This window comes from Halichoerus grypus, chromosome 5 (assembly GCF_964656455.1).
Source record: "Halichoerus grypus chromosome 5, mHalGry1.hap1.1, whole genome shotgun sequence".
NCBI lineage: Eukaryota > Metazoa > Chordata > Mammalia > Carnivora > Phocidae > Halichoerus > Halichoerus grypus.
In genome coordinates this window covers 167,141,785-167,160,230 of record NC_135716.1, presented here as the reverse complement: position 1 = coordinate 167,160,230, position 18,446 = coordinate 167,141,785, and the positions used below count along the sequence as shown (strand labels likewise).

General features: G+C 57.1%; 1 protein-coding gene across 6 annotated transcripts in view; it reads right to left on the bottom strand.

Annotated features, from left to right (window-relative positions):
- Positions 1 to 10,319: 10,319 nt before the first annotated feature.
- The window catches only part of AHDC1 (AT-hook DNA binding motif containing 1), a 64,801-nt gene continuing 56,674 nt past the window's right edge, over positions 10,320 to 18,446 (bottom strand). For all 6 annotated transcript variants that reach the window (XM_036114296.2, XM_036114293.2, XM_036114294.2 and 3 more), the window contains one exon: positions 10,320 to 11,412. The gene's annotated coding sequence lies outside the window, so the exon portion shown is untranslated. The remainder of the gene's footprint in view (positions 11,413 to 18,446) is intronic.

The following is an 18,446-nucleotide window of genomic DNA, read 5'->3' as shown; positions in this document are numbered from 1 at the left end:
GAGCCAGCCCCCCAGCCTTCCCAGTCCTTCTCCACCCTCACCAGCCAAGGGAGGGAGTCAGGAGCCTGGGGTGGGAGCCCGAGGGCTGGAGGGTCTGTGTGTGAGGTTCAGAGAGTTGGGTCTGTCCGGGGGAGCGTGCACACTTTCGTATGCAGAGAAGAGCCCGTGGGGGCGATTTGTGAGTCTGTGTCTACGTCCGTGTGCACAGACGCTGCCGCGTATGTTTGTGCTGGCTCGTGCGCACACCGGGGCTCACCGTGTGTCCGGGTAAGCCCGAGAAGCTGCATGTGCTCTGGGTGTGAACACAGGCCCGTGTTCCGAGAGATGCTGTGTCTAGCGCTGTGTGCACGTGGAAGCCAACTGTTGGTGACAAGGAATCTGTGCGTGCACTGAAGGGTCAGCACGCGTGCCTGAGTTCACGCGTGTCCTGCCTGGGTGTGTTTGGGGCCCCCGTGAATCTGTTGTTGTGCGCAAGAGGATGATGACGCAACTGTGAGTTGAAGCTCAAGGGACAGTGGTTGTGCGTGCACAGAGGAGTGCGGCACGTAGTCGTGAGCGTGTGCGTGTGTCCATAGCCGTGGGCCCGCTGGGCCTCTGGGCCCCGCAGCCCTCGGCAGCGCGCTTACCCACGGCGAGGCAGGGGACCACTGTGGCGCGGGACCGACGCGCTCGGCCGCGTGTACCGGACACCGGCGTTGTGTCGCCGCGCTGCGTCTGCCCCGGGTGGCGGCGGGGACGGCGGCGGGGAGACAGCGCGCTGTGGGTTGGCGCTGGCTCGGCCGCACAACAAGGCCCCGTGTGTGATTGTGCTCGTGCGTGTCTGTGAGCACCGCGTGCTGGGGCCCGTGCGTGCTTCCGAGCCGGTGGGGAGCCGCGTGGGGGAGGCGGGGGAGGGCGCGGCTGTGCCTGTGCTCGTCTGGGAGCCCGGGGTCCGCTGCGCTCCGCGAGCTGCTTCCTGTGTGCGCAGGTGGCCTCTGTCCCCAACCGCGTCTTTGTGTGTTTCGGGCCGCCTGCATGTGCACGGGAGGAGGACACGGAGGGGGGATTTGAGTGCGTGCCTGTGCAGGCCCCTTTAACGTGGCAAGTCTAAGAAATGTCGGCCTTCTTGGCAGCAGATCTGGGCTTGGTTCCACTGGGGGTGTCTGCAGAGAGGGGCTCTTAGAAGGGACGTGCTTGAGCGAGAGAGACAGGAAGGGAAGGGGGGGCCAGCCCCAGCTCGGGGTTTCCAGGAGGGAAAGCCAGACATTGGAACTTGTCAACGCTACCTCCTTCCCCACCCCCACCTCCCCGACTGCTGCCTCCCCTCCTGGCGCCTGAAGGTTGCTGGCAACCAGACAGACAGACAGACAGTGCACACATAGACTGGCTCACCGGCACAGAGCCCAAATGTGAGCCCCAAATACACAAGCCCGGATGCCAAAGGTCCAGAGAGGGCAGAAGACATGGCGACGGGTTGAGGGGAGCACATGTGTTTGTGTGTGTTGGGGGGCAGAGGGGTGCTGTTGGCCTCAGAACCCAGGCCCAGCAGGGGGAGGAGGCTGCTCTGGTTGGGGAGCCTCTGGGGAGGGGGCTCTCCTTGCTCTAATCAGACTCCCAAGGCTCCAGGCCTTCTCCCTGTTTATACAACCACTGCAGTGTCTCTGAGAATCTCATTGCCTTAGAAATCATCCCCTGCAACTCCCTCTTTGTACAGAGGCAGAAGGGAGACCAGAGAGGGACAGCAATTGATCCAGGGTAACACAGCAGAGCCAGGAACACAGGGCTGCTTCTCCCAGCTGTGCATGCTGGCCCATGGGCCAGTCAGTCCTACCATTTCCTCCTTTGGCGCATCTATCTCTTTCTCCCTCTCAGGACTTCAGAATTTGACAATGACTCTTGCATTTTTTTTTTTTCCTCTAGGGCAGCAGAACCTGGAAGAGAAGAGAATTTGGTTTTGGGCCAAGGGTTACTGGGGAAGTGGGATGGGGAGATGGAGAAATAGAAGGAAAGAAACTCAAGGAGAGAGGAAGGAGGGGAGAGAGGTGGAAGGAGGGAGCTGGGGGGGAGATCTGAGAAGCATCGACTCTCCTTGCCTCCACCTCTAGCCTGGGCACCAGGGGCAAACGGTGAGCTCAGAGGGAGTCCTGCCCCTTGGGGGCTGGCCTGGAGACAGCAGGATCGGAATCTTGGGGCTGTTCTGGGTGCGTGTATGATGTGCAGTGACCATACTCGCCTCATGAGAAGTGAGGGAGGGGCTGTAGGTGGGAGAATGGGTACGTATTGACTGAGGGTACGTGGCCTCTAGAGCACGGGAGTTGGGTGTGTTTGAAGTTGTGAGTGTGCTAGGAGTCTGTGTGCATACCTGTGAACGTGTGGCAGACAGACCTGGACTTCACCGGGTCGGGGCAGGATCGTGGGAATGTGTGTACGTGTATGTTTGTGACAGGCAGAGGGAGAAATTTTACCTGAGGGAATGGTCGTGTGCACGTGTGTGTGTGCGTGTGTGTGTGTGTGTGGAGGGCCAGGGTTGTGTGATCCTGCACCTACGAGCTCTGGGGAGGCTGTGTTCTGCGTGTGTGGGTAAGGAAGGCGTCCAGCTCTGTCCAGCGTGTGTGTGGCTCGATTTGTGCCCGTGTGTCATGTGTTTGAGTGGCGTGAGTATTTATATGTGAAGCATGTAACCGCGGATGCGTGTGGCAGTGTGTGCATGTTGGTGACTGTTGTGAGGTACGTCTGTGGAGTTGTCTGTGTGACTCTTGGCTACGGGTCGTGTGTGCCGTTGTGTGTATTTGTGGGGGGGTGAATGTTAGGGAGCTGCTCATGTGTGTGGTTGTATATTTTGGGGGATTGGGTTATATGTGTGGTTCTTGAAGCAATACTTCGCTTATTTATTTTTTGTTTATTGTCAAACTTCCCACTTGCCTCGCTGGAACATAACATAAACTCTGTGAGGGCTGGAGAATTTTTGTCAAATCCGCTCACAGTATCCCTAGTGTTTAGAATAGTGCCAACGCACGGTCGTCACCGGATCTCACTTCTTGAATGAATGACAAACGAGGTGTGCACACTTGGCTAAGTGTGGGAAGCGTGTTCTAGGTAGGAACTGTGTGTGTATGTGGGTGTGTGAATGCATACGTGTCGTGTCCAGGTGTGTGAGGTCTGAGGCGTGAGCGGCATGTGAACCAAGTGTGTGCACAGGTGCACATGTGTGTGTCTAGGCGTGTGACTGTGGGCCTGAAGCTGTGCCCCTCATGGGAGCACTGGGGTGTTGAGGGACGGGGCTGTGTGCGTGCACAGTTGTGTGTGCGTGTGCACGGGGGTGGGAAGGCGCTGTCGGCTGCTCCCAGCCTTCAGCACTCACTCAGCTTCACCCCAGGTCGCCTGCTGCGAAATGTCAGTGGCAGAGAAGCTAAAAATATCCGCTCTCCTCCTCTGCTCGCTGCTTGGGCTGCTGGGGCTGTGGGGCTGTGGGGCCCCGGCAGGCCCCTTGGGCCCTGGGGGGGGAGGAGGAGCTGCTGGGCGAGGGGCGGGGTCTCTCCTCAGCACGCTCCCTCCCCCACTGCTTCCTGGGCTCCAAAGTCAGGTCCCAGGCTCACCTCTGTCAGGAAGCCCTCCAGAACCCCCCAGGAGCTGCCACATGCTCGTGTGTGTGTGTGTGTGTGTGTGTGTGTGTGTGTGTGTCCGTCTGTGGTGTCCAGAGCTGCCTGGGAGGGAGAGATGGCCTCCATCAGACTGGGGCTCATCTGAGCAGGACAGTGCCTCTTTTGTCCAGGGATTCCAGAGGACAGAGCTTCAGACAGGGGCTCCTGGGGGGGGAGCACTGTCATTTCCCTCTGTCTGGGGGCTCCCAGGAAAAGAGCTGGTGGTTTTCTCCCTAGAGCTGAGGCTCACGGGTACGGCACAGGACATACGGGCTCATCTGGCTCTGGTCCTGGGGCCACTAGGGCTCTCTGACCCCAAGGCACAGCCGCTGATGCTTGGGGCTCTGGGCCGGGAGGCGTCTCCGCTCTGCCCACACCCTGGGCCGGCATGTGTTTGTGCTGCAGGTATTTGTGTGGGAGCGGGGGGGACATGTCAGGGCCTGTGGTCTGTCAGGGACCTGCGCCGCTTCACATGTCGGGCTCCTGGGTGTGTCTTTGCCTCTGTCAGCAGGTGCTTTGGGCAGTCAATAAAGGTTTGGGGAGTTGTGGGTTTCTTTGTGTCCATGTGGGTGACTCTGTCTGTGGGTCCTAACGTAGACCTGCAAACTCTAGCTGGGATAACTGTGTTCGTGTGAGAGTTGCTGGTGTTAACACGTGGGGGGTTCTGTATATCTGTCGTGTTTGAGCGTGTCCCTGTCAGATGGTCAGTGCCGGTCATCCTCTCAATCAAGATGTGTGTCTCGGTTTCAATCACTTGATTACTGTGTTACTGTGTGTTTGTGTGTCTGTCTGGATGTCATCATGTCAATGGGCATCTCTGTGCCTACATTGTGTGTGTGTGTGCCTAAGTCAGTTTGATTTTGTGGGTCTCTATGTTCATGTGTCCCTGTGAATGTTGGTGTTCTCTGTGTGGGTTGAAATCTGTGCACAAACTGGGCACCCCCCTCCCCCATCCCTTTCTTAGTCTCCCACCATTTCTGTATTAAAGGCCTCAGGTTGAGTGTGTGTGTGTGTGTGTGTGTGGTTGTGTGTGTGTGTGTGTGTGTCCATCAACTTTCCCCAGCTCCAAAGCCTCCAGCTCTGAGATCTGCCCTCCCACTCTCTCCCCGTTGGACTTGAGGTGGGAGCCGAAGCAAAGAGGGCAGGCAGGCACGGAGCCCACCACAGCCGGGGGCCGGGACCAGGCTGCCACGAGGGCCCTGCCTCAGCTTTCCTCCAAGCAAGCGCTAAGCCAGAGCCTCGGTTACATGTAAACACCAGCTGTGTCAAGACAGCGCAGCTTCTTCTAGGTCAACAGACAGCTGTGGGGTTGCTAGGCAACCGCCTGGCTTCCCCCCCCATTAGGCCCCCCTCCCACTGTCTCTACCTGCAAACCCTCTGCTGGCTCTCCCCCCCCACCACCCCAGGGTACCGCCGTGCCCCTCCATGCCAATTAAAACAGCGGGGCTAAGGGGGGTGGGGGGTCAAGGCTGTATGAAAGGGGGACTCTGGGACTGGGATGGAGGTATGGGGGGGTGTTAACCATTCCAGTGCCACTGCCCCCCTCCCCTCAGTCCTCAGCGCACACCACCACATCACCAGTCAGACTACAGGCAGAACTGAAGTGATGGGAACTGCTGCCCCCTCCCCTGCAGGTCAGGTCAACACTGGAGCGATGCAGATGGAGAGAGGGGTGTGGATTGTACTAGGATTGGTCAAGTGTCCTTGTGCACCCCCCCCCCCACGCCAGCCTAGCCCGGGGACGGCAGATTGATGGGCTCTCTGGCAACAAGAGGGTTAAGTTTCCCCTTTATTTCCCACCCTCCCGGGACAGCCACCCCCATTCCAAGGCAGCACCTGCGCTCCCAGCTGCCGTGCCCGTTCGGTGCCCGCGCCCAGACCGGGCAGCCCCTGCAGCGCCCCAGGCCCTCGCTCCGCCCTCGCACCGCTTCGCCCCGGCCTGGGCCTTCTCCAGGGAAGTCGAGGACGCGAGGGTCCCGGGACCCGGGGCTCCGGCCCTTCGAGTGGGTGCGGGGGGGTCGCCGGCCGGGGCCGCGGGCCGGGGTGACTTCCGAGGAAGGAGGGAGCCGGGCGGGCAAGGGGGCAGCGCCCGTGGCCGCCCCATTAGTATGCGGCCGCGCTCTGCGCACCATGGCAACCGCCCCCCCCGCGCCGCGCCAGCCGGGCAGCCCCGGGCGCAGCGCGCACCTCTCCTCCCACAGGTGGCGGCGCGCACGCACGGGCACGCACACCCGGGGCGCCTGGGGGCGAGCCGTGGGCGCCAGGTGCGCTGGGGCCGCGCTGCTCCTCCCTCCCGGCTCCCGCCGCCTGTGGGCGTGTCCCCAGGTGCTCCCGAGGGAGCCCCGAGGGGGGGTGTGTACCTGAGGAGGTCCCGCCTGGGCCTGGGCGTGTCCCTCCGTGTGCCTGTCGTGTCCCGCGCTCTGGTTGTCCTGGAGGGTATTCGCCTGTCTGTGCCATGTGCCTCCCTAGCCTGAATGTATGCGGCTCTGGGTGTGAGAGCCGAGGTGTAACCGAGTGTACCTGGGCCTCTGTACATCTGTGTTCCAGTGAGTGACTGTGTCTGCCCATGCCTGAAGGTGTATGTTTGTGTCGTTTGTGTGCCCATGGCTCTGAGTTTTTCTCTGGAAAAGTGCCCCGATTGTGCCTGCGATTCTTTTGGTGTGTGCCCGAGTAAGTATTCGTCAGTTTGTGTGTGCATCACCCCCTGGTATCTGCATGTGACCCTCTGTCTGGCATCCTTGTGTTTCTGGGCTTCGCTGTGTGTTGAATTGTGCACCTGTGTGTAGGTCCCCGAGAACCCATCTCTCCACGTATGTCATTGTGCGTATCTGTGAGCGCCCCGAGTGTCCTGGAGTGTGGCTGTGTGTCCAGGGGCTGCTGGCTCTGTGCCCTCCTTGGCTTCGCTGCCTGCTGCCTGAGTGAGTTGACACCTGCTCCCTGAGCACTGGGCCCCTTCCCCCCCACCTGGCAAGGGCAAGGAAGGACACGGAGACAGAGTCAGACATGGAGGCAGAGACAGACTTGGAGCGGGGACACAGAGCCAAGTAGGCTGGAGAGGGGGTGACCCAGAGTCATGTGATCAGCCTCAGAGCCCAAGACCCAGAAGAGAGAAAGAGTGATGCCAATATCCGGACATCAGAGAGAGGGAGACCCAGAGTCACACAGACCCAGAGCACCAAGTCCGGAACTGCTGAAACAGACCAGAGATCAAGGATGTGGCTCCCCAGCCTCCCTCCTTCGCTCTCCCTCCCTTCCTCCCACTCTCGAGTTTCCAGCCCCAGCTGTGCCTCCTCCACATCCCCAGAGCAGAGTTCTCCTGGCCCTGGGAGTCTGTGCCCTGGGACTGGAAACCAGTTTCCTCCTTGAAGCAGCTGGCTGTATGTGTGTTTGTGTGTGCGCGTGTGCGTGTGTGTATGTGTGTGTGTGTGCGTGTGCCACCATCTGTGTGCTGTCCTGGGCTGGTGCTTGCCTTGCACACAGCCCTTCCCCGTCACGCCCTCTTCATCCTGTCGTCTACATTTTCACAGGTCCAGATCACGCACATCTTTACACACACGCCACACTGTCAGCCACACTCATTCAAACCCAGAAACATGCCCTAGGTCTCCTTCTCTAACACATCTGCACATAGGGCCCGAGGGCCCCCCATGCACACAGCAAACAGCAAGTCTTACCCTCCTGAGATCTCCCAGCCAGACATTCACCCTTCAGCAACCTCCAAGGGCAGCTATCCCCCTGCCACACATAGGCAAAGACAAAAGACCAAATCTGTCAGTTCCAAAAGAGGATACACTCAAAGGCAGGGACCCCATCTGTTTTGTTCACTGTTGCATCCCCAAGTGCCTGGGCCACTGCCTGGAATCCTGTAGGTGCTTAAGAAATATTTGTTGAATGAATGTGTTTACAGTGCCTCTAACAGTCACTCAGGAAACCCGTGGTAATTTACAGCCACGCAGTGAAAAACACTAATGGATACCACAGCACATACACAAGAAAGCATCTTACCAACACCTGAACACCTAGGACAACACATTAAATAGAGGTGTGTGCACACAGGTGGCTGCTTGTGTGTAAACACTGGGCACAATAGCTGGATTCGTGGTTCTCCGCTTTGCACATTAGAACCACCAGGGTAAGCTTTTAAAAAATCTCCTTGCCCAGACCCCACCCAGCCCAATGAAATCCGAACTTCTGGGCTGAGAACTACTGATCTCAATGCATGGACCTGAAAATGTGGACATGTGGGTTATTACCAGGGATGTGGGTAGAGTGGGTTTTCACTTTTTAACAGGACAGCAGAGCAGACTCCCAAACCAGATTATTTGGGTTTGAACTCTGGTATCACAATGAATGGTCTTTGTAAATTACCTCCCTGCGAGTTGAGTTTCCTGTCTGTGAAACCGGAGAATAATCATTACAATAAAGCCTTATCATAGAATTGTTGTGGAGATGGCATGAATTTTATATAGTTTGGAACAGTACCTGGCACATAATTAAAGAAATTATTTCCTATTCTTGTTTTTTATTTAACCTTTGAGTGAATTTTTTTTTTGAGTGAATTTTTTAAGCAGGATTTTTTTCTTTAAATTATTATGAAAGAGTGAGTGCTCAGAGTCAGACTACTTCTTCCCACTTCCCATGTGGTCTTGGACAAGTCACATACTCCAGGTCTCTGAACCTGTCTTCTCATGTGTAAATGAGGTGAGTATCTTCTCTACCTCGAGGATTGTTTTGAGGAATAAAAACTTCAGGGAAGTATTTAATAATGATGGTGCAACCCAAACATCTGGGAGCCACATTGCCTTGATGCTTTTTGCAATCAGGTGCAGGGCTGTGGCTGTGGTAAGGCTGAAATTTCTGAAAAGAACAGATCAAAATGGGGTGGACCCGCCCCCCCGCCCCACCCACCTGGACAGGGTCAGAGAGCCTTCCATCCCAAAGGCTGGGCCCTTGGTCCGGGCAGATCTCCCAAGTCTGCTCTCCAAAATACACCTCTGCCCTCTTACCCCTTACTAAGCCACAGACTGAGCTCCCTCCCTTCCCTGAGCTCCTATTTTCTTGTTGCCCGCCTCCCCCCTCCCGCCCCAAGGCTCACCTTCCAAGAGCTCCCTCTCCAACTCTCTCTCCCAGCCCAGAAACTGTAGCTCCACTCTCTGCAGTGAATCCCAGCCCTCCTCCAAAACCCTCTTCAAGTTAATGAGCCCCCTCGCTGGGCTATAATCACCTCCCTAAACTCCCATTTCCTTCGTGGGTCGTCCCTCCCAACCCCCACCAATTCCTGGGCACACAAGCTTTCACTGCCCTCCTTCCCCATTTCAAGTAAAGCTCCAGTCCCTTCCACTGAATTCCCCCTCCTGTCCCCTTTCCTCACTGAAACTCCTCTGGGCACCCTCAGCACCCCCCCAATCCTGCAGCCTGCCCCCACCTGGACAGCGTCCCCAAGCTTCTACTGCTTCCTCAGCAGCGCTGAACACACTTATTTTCTCCCTGCAGGCGATTCATGGGGCTGAAAACAAGCTTCTCTTGCCTCCTGCACTGCTTCCGTCCATGCCACCTACTTCAACCAGCCTCCCCGGGCCCTCTCCCAGTCCTCCCCCCTCCGCACCAAGTGTCTGCTCCAAACACACCTAACTACGTATGGTGGCCACCTGCCCCCCACCCCCACCCCCAGGCCTTTGCACACGCTGTTTACTCCTCCTGGAACAAAGACCCCCTTCCCGACCCTTACTGGGTCTTCCTGCTCCCTGCCCCCCGTGCAGCACCATACTGGGTTGTAGCCTTGAGCTTCGTGTGCTCGCCTTTGCCTCACCAGGCAGTGAGGCGGCAGTGACTTCATCTGAGTTGTTGGGGATGCAGAGAGGGGGCTTGGTGGGTGGATAAGCCTCACATCCAGCACAGAGGCTTCAGTTTTGGGGGACTGTTTAACCTGAATCCTTTGATGTCCTCTTTCAGATAGGGGTCCCCAGAAGCTGGGGGTCTGTGTCTCCCCGTCAGAGGGTTCCTCAGACTCTCCTAAGGCTGTGTGGGCCCCGTGGAGCTGTCCCTCGGGGTCCCCCTGATCTTCAGTGGGGAGACACAGAGCCACATTCAGCAGAGATTTAACATGAAGCAGATCTATGGGAAAAGCTGCGTGTTAAAGACCAGGCTGCCCCAAGTGGGCATTATTTGATCAAGGGCAGCCAAGAGCTCCCAAGGTCAGGGAGTGGGGAACAATTTAGCCTTTCCAGGCCCACCAGATACAGGCACGGGATTGAGTTTTCTTTATACAAAGTTTACAAATGCTGGGAGGAAACAGCCCCAGCATTTGGGGTTCAGGGGAAGGGGGAAGGCAGAAATATCGGGGTTACTGGTCTATCAAACTCTGGAATTTGCACAGGCAGATGCAGGTGCGTCAGGTGTGCTGGGGCAAAATGGGGGCCTGGAGACTAAGGAGATCCAGGACCTGGGGTGAATGGGAGATACTCCAGTCCTTGTGGGGAAGGGGGTGTTCCACAAGGGTTCTTGGGCCAAGACGGCATGAGGGTCTCAAAGACAGGTGTCCCTGAACCAGAGGAGAACTGCAGGGCCCAAAGGCTGGGGCACCACAGTGTAAAGGAAGGGGCTGGAGTCAAGAGACCTGGGATCCAGGATGGAATGAGAGGGTCCGGAAGCAAGGAGACGCGAGACCTGATTTATAATGGGGATCCCTCCAGGAAAAGAATCTAGGACTTGAGGGGAGAAGAGGGGTCCAAGAGGCCAGCATCCCCGTACTTGTGGGGTCCTGGGGTGTGGGACACAATAGGGGTTTCAGAATCAGGGGAGACCCAGGACCAAGACCAAGGATCTAGGAGGCAGAATCCCTGGATCTGGGACATAATGCATGGACAGGGGCCACAAAGCCCTAGGGAGCAGGCTGGGGATCACGGCCGGCAGGGGAGACCCAGGGCCTGGGCTGTAATCTGGGAGGGGGGCGCGGTTCCCAGATGCAAAGCTGACTCAGATCTCAGGCAGAAGGGAGACCTCGGAAGGTGAGAACACATGAAGGTATTTCAACTCAGGGGAGCCGGTGTCTGGTAACAAAACCCAGCCATGCCTCTTCCACTCCATCCACCCTCACTCACCCCCTTTCACAAGACACGAGGTGGGTTTTTTTTTTTTTTTTTGCTTTTTTTCATTTCTTTTTAATACAAACTTGGATCTTTGGGTGTGTCCTGCCAAAACAGAAAACAACAACAACAACAGAAGAGAAAACCCAAAAGAGTGAAAAATAAGAAAGAAAGGAGAAAAAAAAAAAAAAAAAGCTCCCGCAAGAGGTTCTGCCCCCTCCCCCCCACCATGCGAATTTGCACACCACGGGACCACAGCAGGTTTACAGAATGCAATATACAATCCACGATTTATAATAAAACAGTATATACAATAAATAGGATATTGTTCATTTTTGTCAAACGACCTGTAGATAAATTTCTCAGTGCATACTTGCAGGGGCTCTGGGCACCTCGGGGCCCCGCTCGCAACCTCTTGCACACGCTCGCGCTCTCTCTCTCTCTCTCTCTTTTTTTTTTTGTCTTTTTCTAAAACTGTGTTTTGTTTTTAAGTTTTGTACATTTTTAAAAAGTATTTACAATTGCTGGTTTTGTGCAGAAAGGGCTCACCTTCGGCTTCTGCGTGGAGGAGATGGGCGGGGAGGGGTGGGGGGGAGATGGTAGTGCAAGGGAGACAGGTGGGGTGGGGTGGGAGGCAAAGGGGCAGGCGCTCCTGCCAGAGGACAATGTGGACGCTGGGAGGGGTCTTGGCGTTGGTTTTCTGAAAGCTGCAGAGAAACACAAAAGAAGAGGCAGAAGTTAGCAGGAAGCAAGGACACTGAGCTCTAAGAACAGAGAGGCTAAGAGTGGGACCCCCACCCAGTTCCTACCAGGATTCTGGGAGAAGCTAACCACATTGCTCCTTCTCCCAGAACACTCCAAATAGCCCCTCATGAGACAATGGACTGTTTCTCGCCTTCTCTGAACTCAGTTTCCCCATCTGTAAAATAGGCTTGTATCCACGGCCTGCCTCAATGAGAGGTAAAGGAGGCTCTGGGAGAGGAGTTGGGGTTCCAGGCAGTGCAATTTGTTAAGGACTTGGGCTCTTGAGTCAGACACAGCTGAGTTCAAATGCCAGCACCAGCCCTGGACAGCTCCAGGACGCTGGGCAAGTCCGTGAAGCTCCATGAGCCTCAGTTTACTCATCTGTAAAAGGGGGATAACCAAACTATCCCGTAGGTTTGTTGGGAGGATTCAGTGGCTTAAGGTGGCTTAAGCCTGGTATAGGAAATGTAAGAAATGATGCTGATTATACATCATTATTATTTTCCTGGGGCCTGGGCCAGGTAGGTGCCCCAAGCCTCAGTTTCCTCATATAACAATGAGTTTAGTAATTCCTCCAAGCGAGGCTATTGTGAGGAATGACGCAGTGGGGAGCACAGGGCTTGACCACAGCACAGGCATGAACTGCACACCTGTGCACTTTCATTTCTTCTAATTCCAACCCTTTCCCAGTCCCGTCCGATGCCACTCGGTTCCTTCCAGAGGCAAGGTGACCGGGACGTCTGTCTGAACAAAGGAATAAAGAAATGGCCCAACACAGTACCATCTGTGATTGGCTGCTGAGGCTCAGAAACTTCCATGTTCCCAGTCCCTACAATCACCAGACACTGGAGGTCTGAAGTACCCCTTCTCCAGGCCTCCCCATCCAGAACCCAAAGCTTGGCTGAGGATAGCGGGAAGATGCCCAGAGGGACAGGGATGGGCTCGGTTATGCTCAAGACCCACAGTCATGAACCTGGCGCTTTCAGAGTCCTGAAACTCCTGTCCCTGCACTTGGTGAGTGACCAGCCCACCGGAATTAAGGTGTGGGGGGTGCTACAACTGCCTTCTAAGACCCCTTAGGAGAACACCCTCCCTCCCCCACCCCTGCAGGAAGCAGGCGGCCACAGAAAGCCTTTCCTCTCTTGTCCTTTCTTGGCTTCCCTTCCCAACAGGGCCACATTTAAATTCTGCTCAGCCTCGGCTGCTGTCTGCTGGGCAGTCAGCCCTGGGGAAGACTTTTGTCCTGAGGCTGGACTTGCCAGGACTACCCCCCCCTCCCGCCCCCCCGCCCCCCCGGGGCCAGGGAACCAGGTGGGCTCCTGAGAGGTAGGGGCAGTGCCCATCCCCGTCTGTGGGCCCAGGCAGCCGGCAGAGGCAGGAGGGAGGGGAAGGGTGGGGGCTGCACCTGTGTGAAGCTGTCAGGTCTCCTGGGGGTGACGGAGGATGGAGTATTAGCCGGAGGGGGAAGAGGTGCGCCTGTTAGGGTGTAGCTGAATTAGAACCAGGGGAATGGTAGGGAAGCAGCAGCTCTTGGGCCCAGGGATGCTGCCGGGATGTGTCAGTCCCCCAGTTAGGGTGATGAACAGGAACAGCTGGAGCCGGAGGCCGGGTACCCAGTAGGGCACAGGACTAGTGTAGCTGGGGGGCGGGAGGCGTCTACTGCAGGTGGGAACAGCTGCTGCGCTAAGGAACCTCTGTCGGGGTGACACGTATAGGGTGCTGGTGTGACGAGGGAGGGGGTGACTCAGCCCCGGCTGCCCCAAACCACTCGGCAAGTGGACTGTACCGAGCCCCAGCCTTCCCGGCTCGCTCCCCCGCAACCACAAGGGCCCCAGGGCAGGCTGGGAGCCTCTGCACAAATCCCTGTCACCCCCGCCCCCTCCGGCCCTTCGCCACTGCCAGTGACCCTCTCCAAGCCAGGTCTCCATGGTGATCTCAGCCCAGCAGGCAGCTCCTGCCAGAACCATTCCCGCGGTGCCGGCAGCCAGGCAGCAGGGAGGCTTTCTCTCCCTCTGCTCAGCCCTCCCTGTCTCACCTTCCTCCTCCCTCGGCCCTCCCCACCTCTCGGGACTGGGCCAGAATCTGGGGGATGGCGGGGATGGTGGGGGGGGATGGCGGGGATGGTGGGGGGGGATGGCGGGGATGGTGGGGGGGATGGCGGGGATGGTGGGGGGGTGGCGGGGATGGTGGGGGGGGGTGGCTGGGGACAGAATCAACACCAGAGGTTCCTGAGCCGGGAGAAGGGAGGATGCCCGTAGCCCCGAGCGACCCTGACCGCACTGAGTTCAACTCCACAAAACAGAACTCAGGCTGCGGTGCCAGGCGGCCCCGCGCTGGGCACTGGGGACAAAGCGGCGGAGACAGATCTGGCCCCTGCCCTTGAGGGGCTCACGGAGCCCGGAGGGAAGCAAAGCAGACCCCAGAGCAGGCAATTCCAATGCAGGGAGATGGGGGCTGTGCCAAGGGACGCCCTGGGGGGGGGCTCAGGGAGCACACCGAGGGGGCACCTAACCCGGCCTTGGCAGGAGGAACTCTGGCTCTTCGGCCCACTGCTGAGCGCGGCGCCCAGCACACGCCGGGGCCGGGACGGCGGGCTGACCAAATGCCAGAGTGGTGAGCAGGGCGGCGAGGTCCCGCTCAGGGCTTGCACCCCTCCAGGACGCCTCCTTAGACCACCCTGTTACCATAGCTACCGGGCCACTTCTCCTTCCTTTCCCCGCTCCTCCAGGGCAGAGGCCTGTGTGTGGTACCTCGCTATCCCCAAAGCCAACATGCGCCCCCTCGGCGCCCAGGACACCAGCCATTGTTCCCGAGACTTAGCCTTTCAGTGCCTCTATGATCGACAACCGCAGAGCCACATTCCGCGGCGGCCTGGCGCTCCAGCGGTTTCGCTGGCCGAGGTGCCCGGCCGAGATGCCCAGGCGCCAAGTGGTCTCTGCCTGTCAGAGGAGGGGCTGGTGCTGGGAGCACCAAGGGGTAGCTGAGCGGGCGCTCGCAGCGCTGCGGGTCACGTATAAATCAGGCTGTCCTCAGAGAGCTGCTCTCCCCCCAAAAGGAGCACATGTTCGTGCATTCATTTAAGCGACCAGCAGACATGGATTCACACCCACCAACTGCCAGGCCACGAGCCACAGTCTCGCCTCCACCCTCTGGTCTCTGGCCTCCAGAAGGGCGTCTCGACGTCAAACAAGGCAGTGGAGCAGAAGGCAGAGAGGATGCGTGAGGGTTTGAGACGGATCTGCTGTGTCACCTAGGGCAAGTCCTTTCCCTCTCTGGGCTAGTCTCTATGTAAAGTAGGGGGTTGAACAGGTAATGGGAGAGATATTCGGGCCCCAGTGGGGTCAGAGGCAGACCACAGCTGCCCAAAGGCTGATCCACCCCCTCTTGACATTTTCAGGCAAAGTCAGGCCTGTAGGTCCCTCAAATGTGGAGAGGATACTGCTTCCCTGGGTCTCCGACGACACTTGACACATGGGGGACACCCTCTGGTAGGATGGACTGGCTGTAGGGTGTGGGTGTGGCTCTCCTCCCCACTCCAGACAATGTTTTCAGAGCCTGTGTCCACCCGTGACCAGAGGCACTCCTTAAACTCTAGCTCACCAGCCATTCCCTCCTTAAGGATCTTTCCCCACCTCCTCCACTGCTGGGCATAGAGAGGGACGCTAGTGGGACAAAACAGGGTTCATATCCACGGTCTCCCACCTTGCAGAGCTGCATACTGCTTACCAGTCCTAGGAGACTCTACGGCCAACACCCACACTCTCTGCCTTCCTGATCAGAGATGCCTCTGTAAAGACAGGCCCCAGGGATGGCTATGTGTTGGGCATGTGACTGATCACCAGGGGCCCTTCCCGGCTCTATCATTCCACTCCTGCCAGGGTGGCTGTGTGTCTTCGGGGGAGTCCCCTTCCCTGTCTGTAAACTGCGCTTTAACTTTTGGAGCTCTCCAAGGTTGTACTTGGAGAACTCCAAAAACCTAGGTAGCCTGCAGAGTCTAAATTGGTTTCTTTATACACCCCATCCCCTGCCCCATTTTAGGAGCCTATCTGAGGACAGCGACGGTGACAGAAATGGTCTCCTACCTACTCCCAGTGCTTGCCCTTCCTCTCTCAATTCTCTCTAGTCTACGTGCTTGTCTTCAAGGCAAAAAACAATGTCCCAGGCATGATGTGACACCGAGGAAGATGGGGAACATGCACAGAGATGAGCAACCAGCCTAAAGGAGCCGATGATGTAGTGAGGACATTCCCAGGAAGGGTTGCATGGATGCATAAAAGGCTAGAGTTTAAGTGGGCCTGGGAATCATCCTGGAACGCTTCTTGGAGGAGGTGACGCCTGAATGAAAGATAGGAACTGACAGGTGAGAGATGGATGGTGGGCAGGAAAGGGCAGCCCAGGCCAGGGATAGCTCGGGGAAAGGCACAGGGCACACTGGGGAAAGAAAGCTCCCTCCTAATTCCACATTCTAGGGCTGGAAAGGGAGGGTGTGTGAGGAGGTCAGGGCAGAAAAAGAAGACCCGAATACCTGGAATACCAGGCTAGTGGCTGGGCTGTTATTTTGTAGGCAAGGAGACTGGAGAGGCAGGGAGCGGGGGATGCAATCGACAGATGGTAAGCATTGGAGGCACAGGAGCGAATGGGTTGGAATCAATCCATCCAATAAATATTTGGGGGGCTCCAGACACCATGCATCCGGAAATGCTGAAGAACAAGCACTTTGGTGGCCATAATGAGGGGAACGGACTGGGGTTGGGGGCAGGTGTCGGGGCAGCGACGAGTTGAATGACCCAGGGTTACCGCTTCTGAAGCCTTAAATTTGTTCAAGACCCATTTTCTTTTCTTTTCTTTTTTTTTTAAATCTTGGCTCTATGCCCAGCGCAGGGCTTGAACTCATGACCCTGAGATCAAGAGTCGGATGCTTAACCGACTGAGCCACCCAGGCGCCCCCCAAGACCCATTTTCTGGCTCCAGGAAGCTCTTGCTGTCTGCCCTGCTCGTGCTTCAAGAGGGCGGTCCCCAGTACTTCCAGGGGACCTAGTTCAGTCCCTGCCCTGGAGAATGATGCCCACTTGGAGACTTTCAAAGGACACCTGTTTATAGGCTGTAAACTCCATGAGGGCAGGACACTGCTGGTCTCATTCAGTGCCTGGCCCTGGGCAGGTGGCTGGTTCATGTGCGGTGAACACAGAATTAACCTACTTCCCCTCCCCTCTAGCACAGAGGGCGTTATGGTAGCAAAAGTGATGACGACAAAGATGGCAAATCTACCTCGAGAAAAAACCATGATGTATTTACAAAGTCATGAGGCACTGAGAGAGGGGACTGGTGCGAGGACCTGCATGGGAAGGGCTTCTAGTTGACCTGGGTCATTTAGAAGTCTGGGTCCTGTTGCCCATCAGGCTTCTGGTCCCATGGGGGGGGGCTGGTGACTTCCCTTGCCTCTGGGCCCCCCAGGGAGGAATCAGCCAGGGCCAAAAACTAGGTGGTGTTTCATATCTTCCCACCAAAGGACCCAAAACCACACTAGACACAAAATCCTTCCTAGGAGACAACAGGGGCAGCAGGTGAAGGGAGGCTGGCTACCTACAGAGTCCTGAGCGAGGAGGAAAGGGTCAGGGGTGTGTGTGAGTCACACAGACCGGGTGACAGAATTCAGCTGGTGGGAGGCATTTGTCCACCCATGTACCAACCACTGACTACGTGCTTACTGTGCACCAGGGATTGGGCTAAGGGCTTCATGGGTAATCTCATTAATTCTCACAAGAGACACAGCAAGGTGATGTGACTCACCGGGTCACGTAAGTGGTAAGGGATGGAACCAGGCTCTGCACAGAGGCTGGTCTGTGCCTACAGGCATGCTCCTCGTCACCACCCTCCAGTTTCAGGGCCTCACTCCCTTGGGCTCTTCCGGGTCCACAGGGATGTGGGGAGATGGGAGAGGAGGAGCATGAGAGGGCACGTTCACAGAGAGATTATTATTTCCAGGAAATGAGGGCTCAGAACAAGAAGGCCTAGCCTGAAAATGGCCGTGGGAGAGGCAAGACATGGGATGGGAGGGAGGACGGCCTCAGAGAGTGCGAAGAGAAGCCCACAAGAGGCAGGGCAGGGAGGGCTGACCCCTGATGTGAGGGCTTCTTGCTCAGAGCCAGAGGCAAGATCAAGTGACCTCTTGAGGTTTCAAGACACAGAGAGACAAAGCCCAGAGCAGCTGGGGCCTGGCCCAGGTCTGGGCATGCCTGCTGACCCTGCTTGGCTGGTGGCCTTGGAAACTGCTTCCTGCTCCCGTCAGGCCCCAGGCTGGTGTAACCTTGGAGGACCTGTGACATTTCTCTTGGCCTCAGGTCCACGCCTGAGAGGGAATAGGGAGGAGAGGGGGACTCAAGATTCCTGAGTGCCTTGGAGGGCCCTTCCTGATTGCACAGGGTCTAGCAGGGCTGATCTTTGGCCATGAGGGCCCAATGTGGAGTCAGTCTCCCTGGCTCCGTTTTCCACCTAAGGGACTGGAGAGGTCTGCCCCCGGCCCGAGCGCTCCCCACCCTCTACCCCTTCCCTCTGTCCCACCAGCTCAGCTCTCAGACCAAGGGGGTCCCACATTCCCCACTCTAGCTCCCCTGAGCTTTCCTCTTCTAATTCACAGTGGGGTGTGACCCTCCCCTTGCCCACAGTTCCCTCTGCCTAGAACACCTTTCCCCTCAAGTCTCTGTCCATCCAAATCTTGCCTACTTCAAAATCCGTTTAAAATGTCAGACCCAGAAACATTTGTAGGGAGTGTCCAACCAAGCTGTCATTTTGCGGATGGGGATTCAGCGATGTGGGGTATTGGGGGAATGGTATGGCAGGGTACCCAGGTTCTGGGGGGGCGCAGTACTGGGTTTGAATCCCGACTCCATCGGTGACTAATTGTGGATCCCCTGGCAAGGTTCCTAGCTGCACCTGCTTGCTCCACTCTCCGATGGGGTGGGGGGGAGCGGGCATTACCACCTCCCAGCCTGCTGTG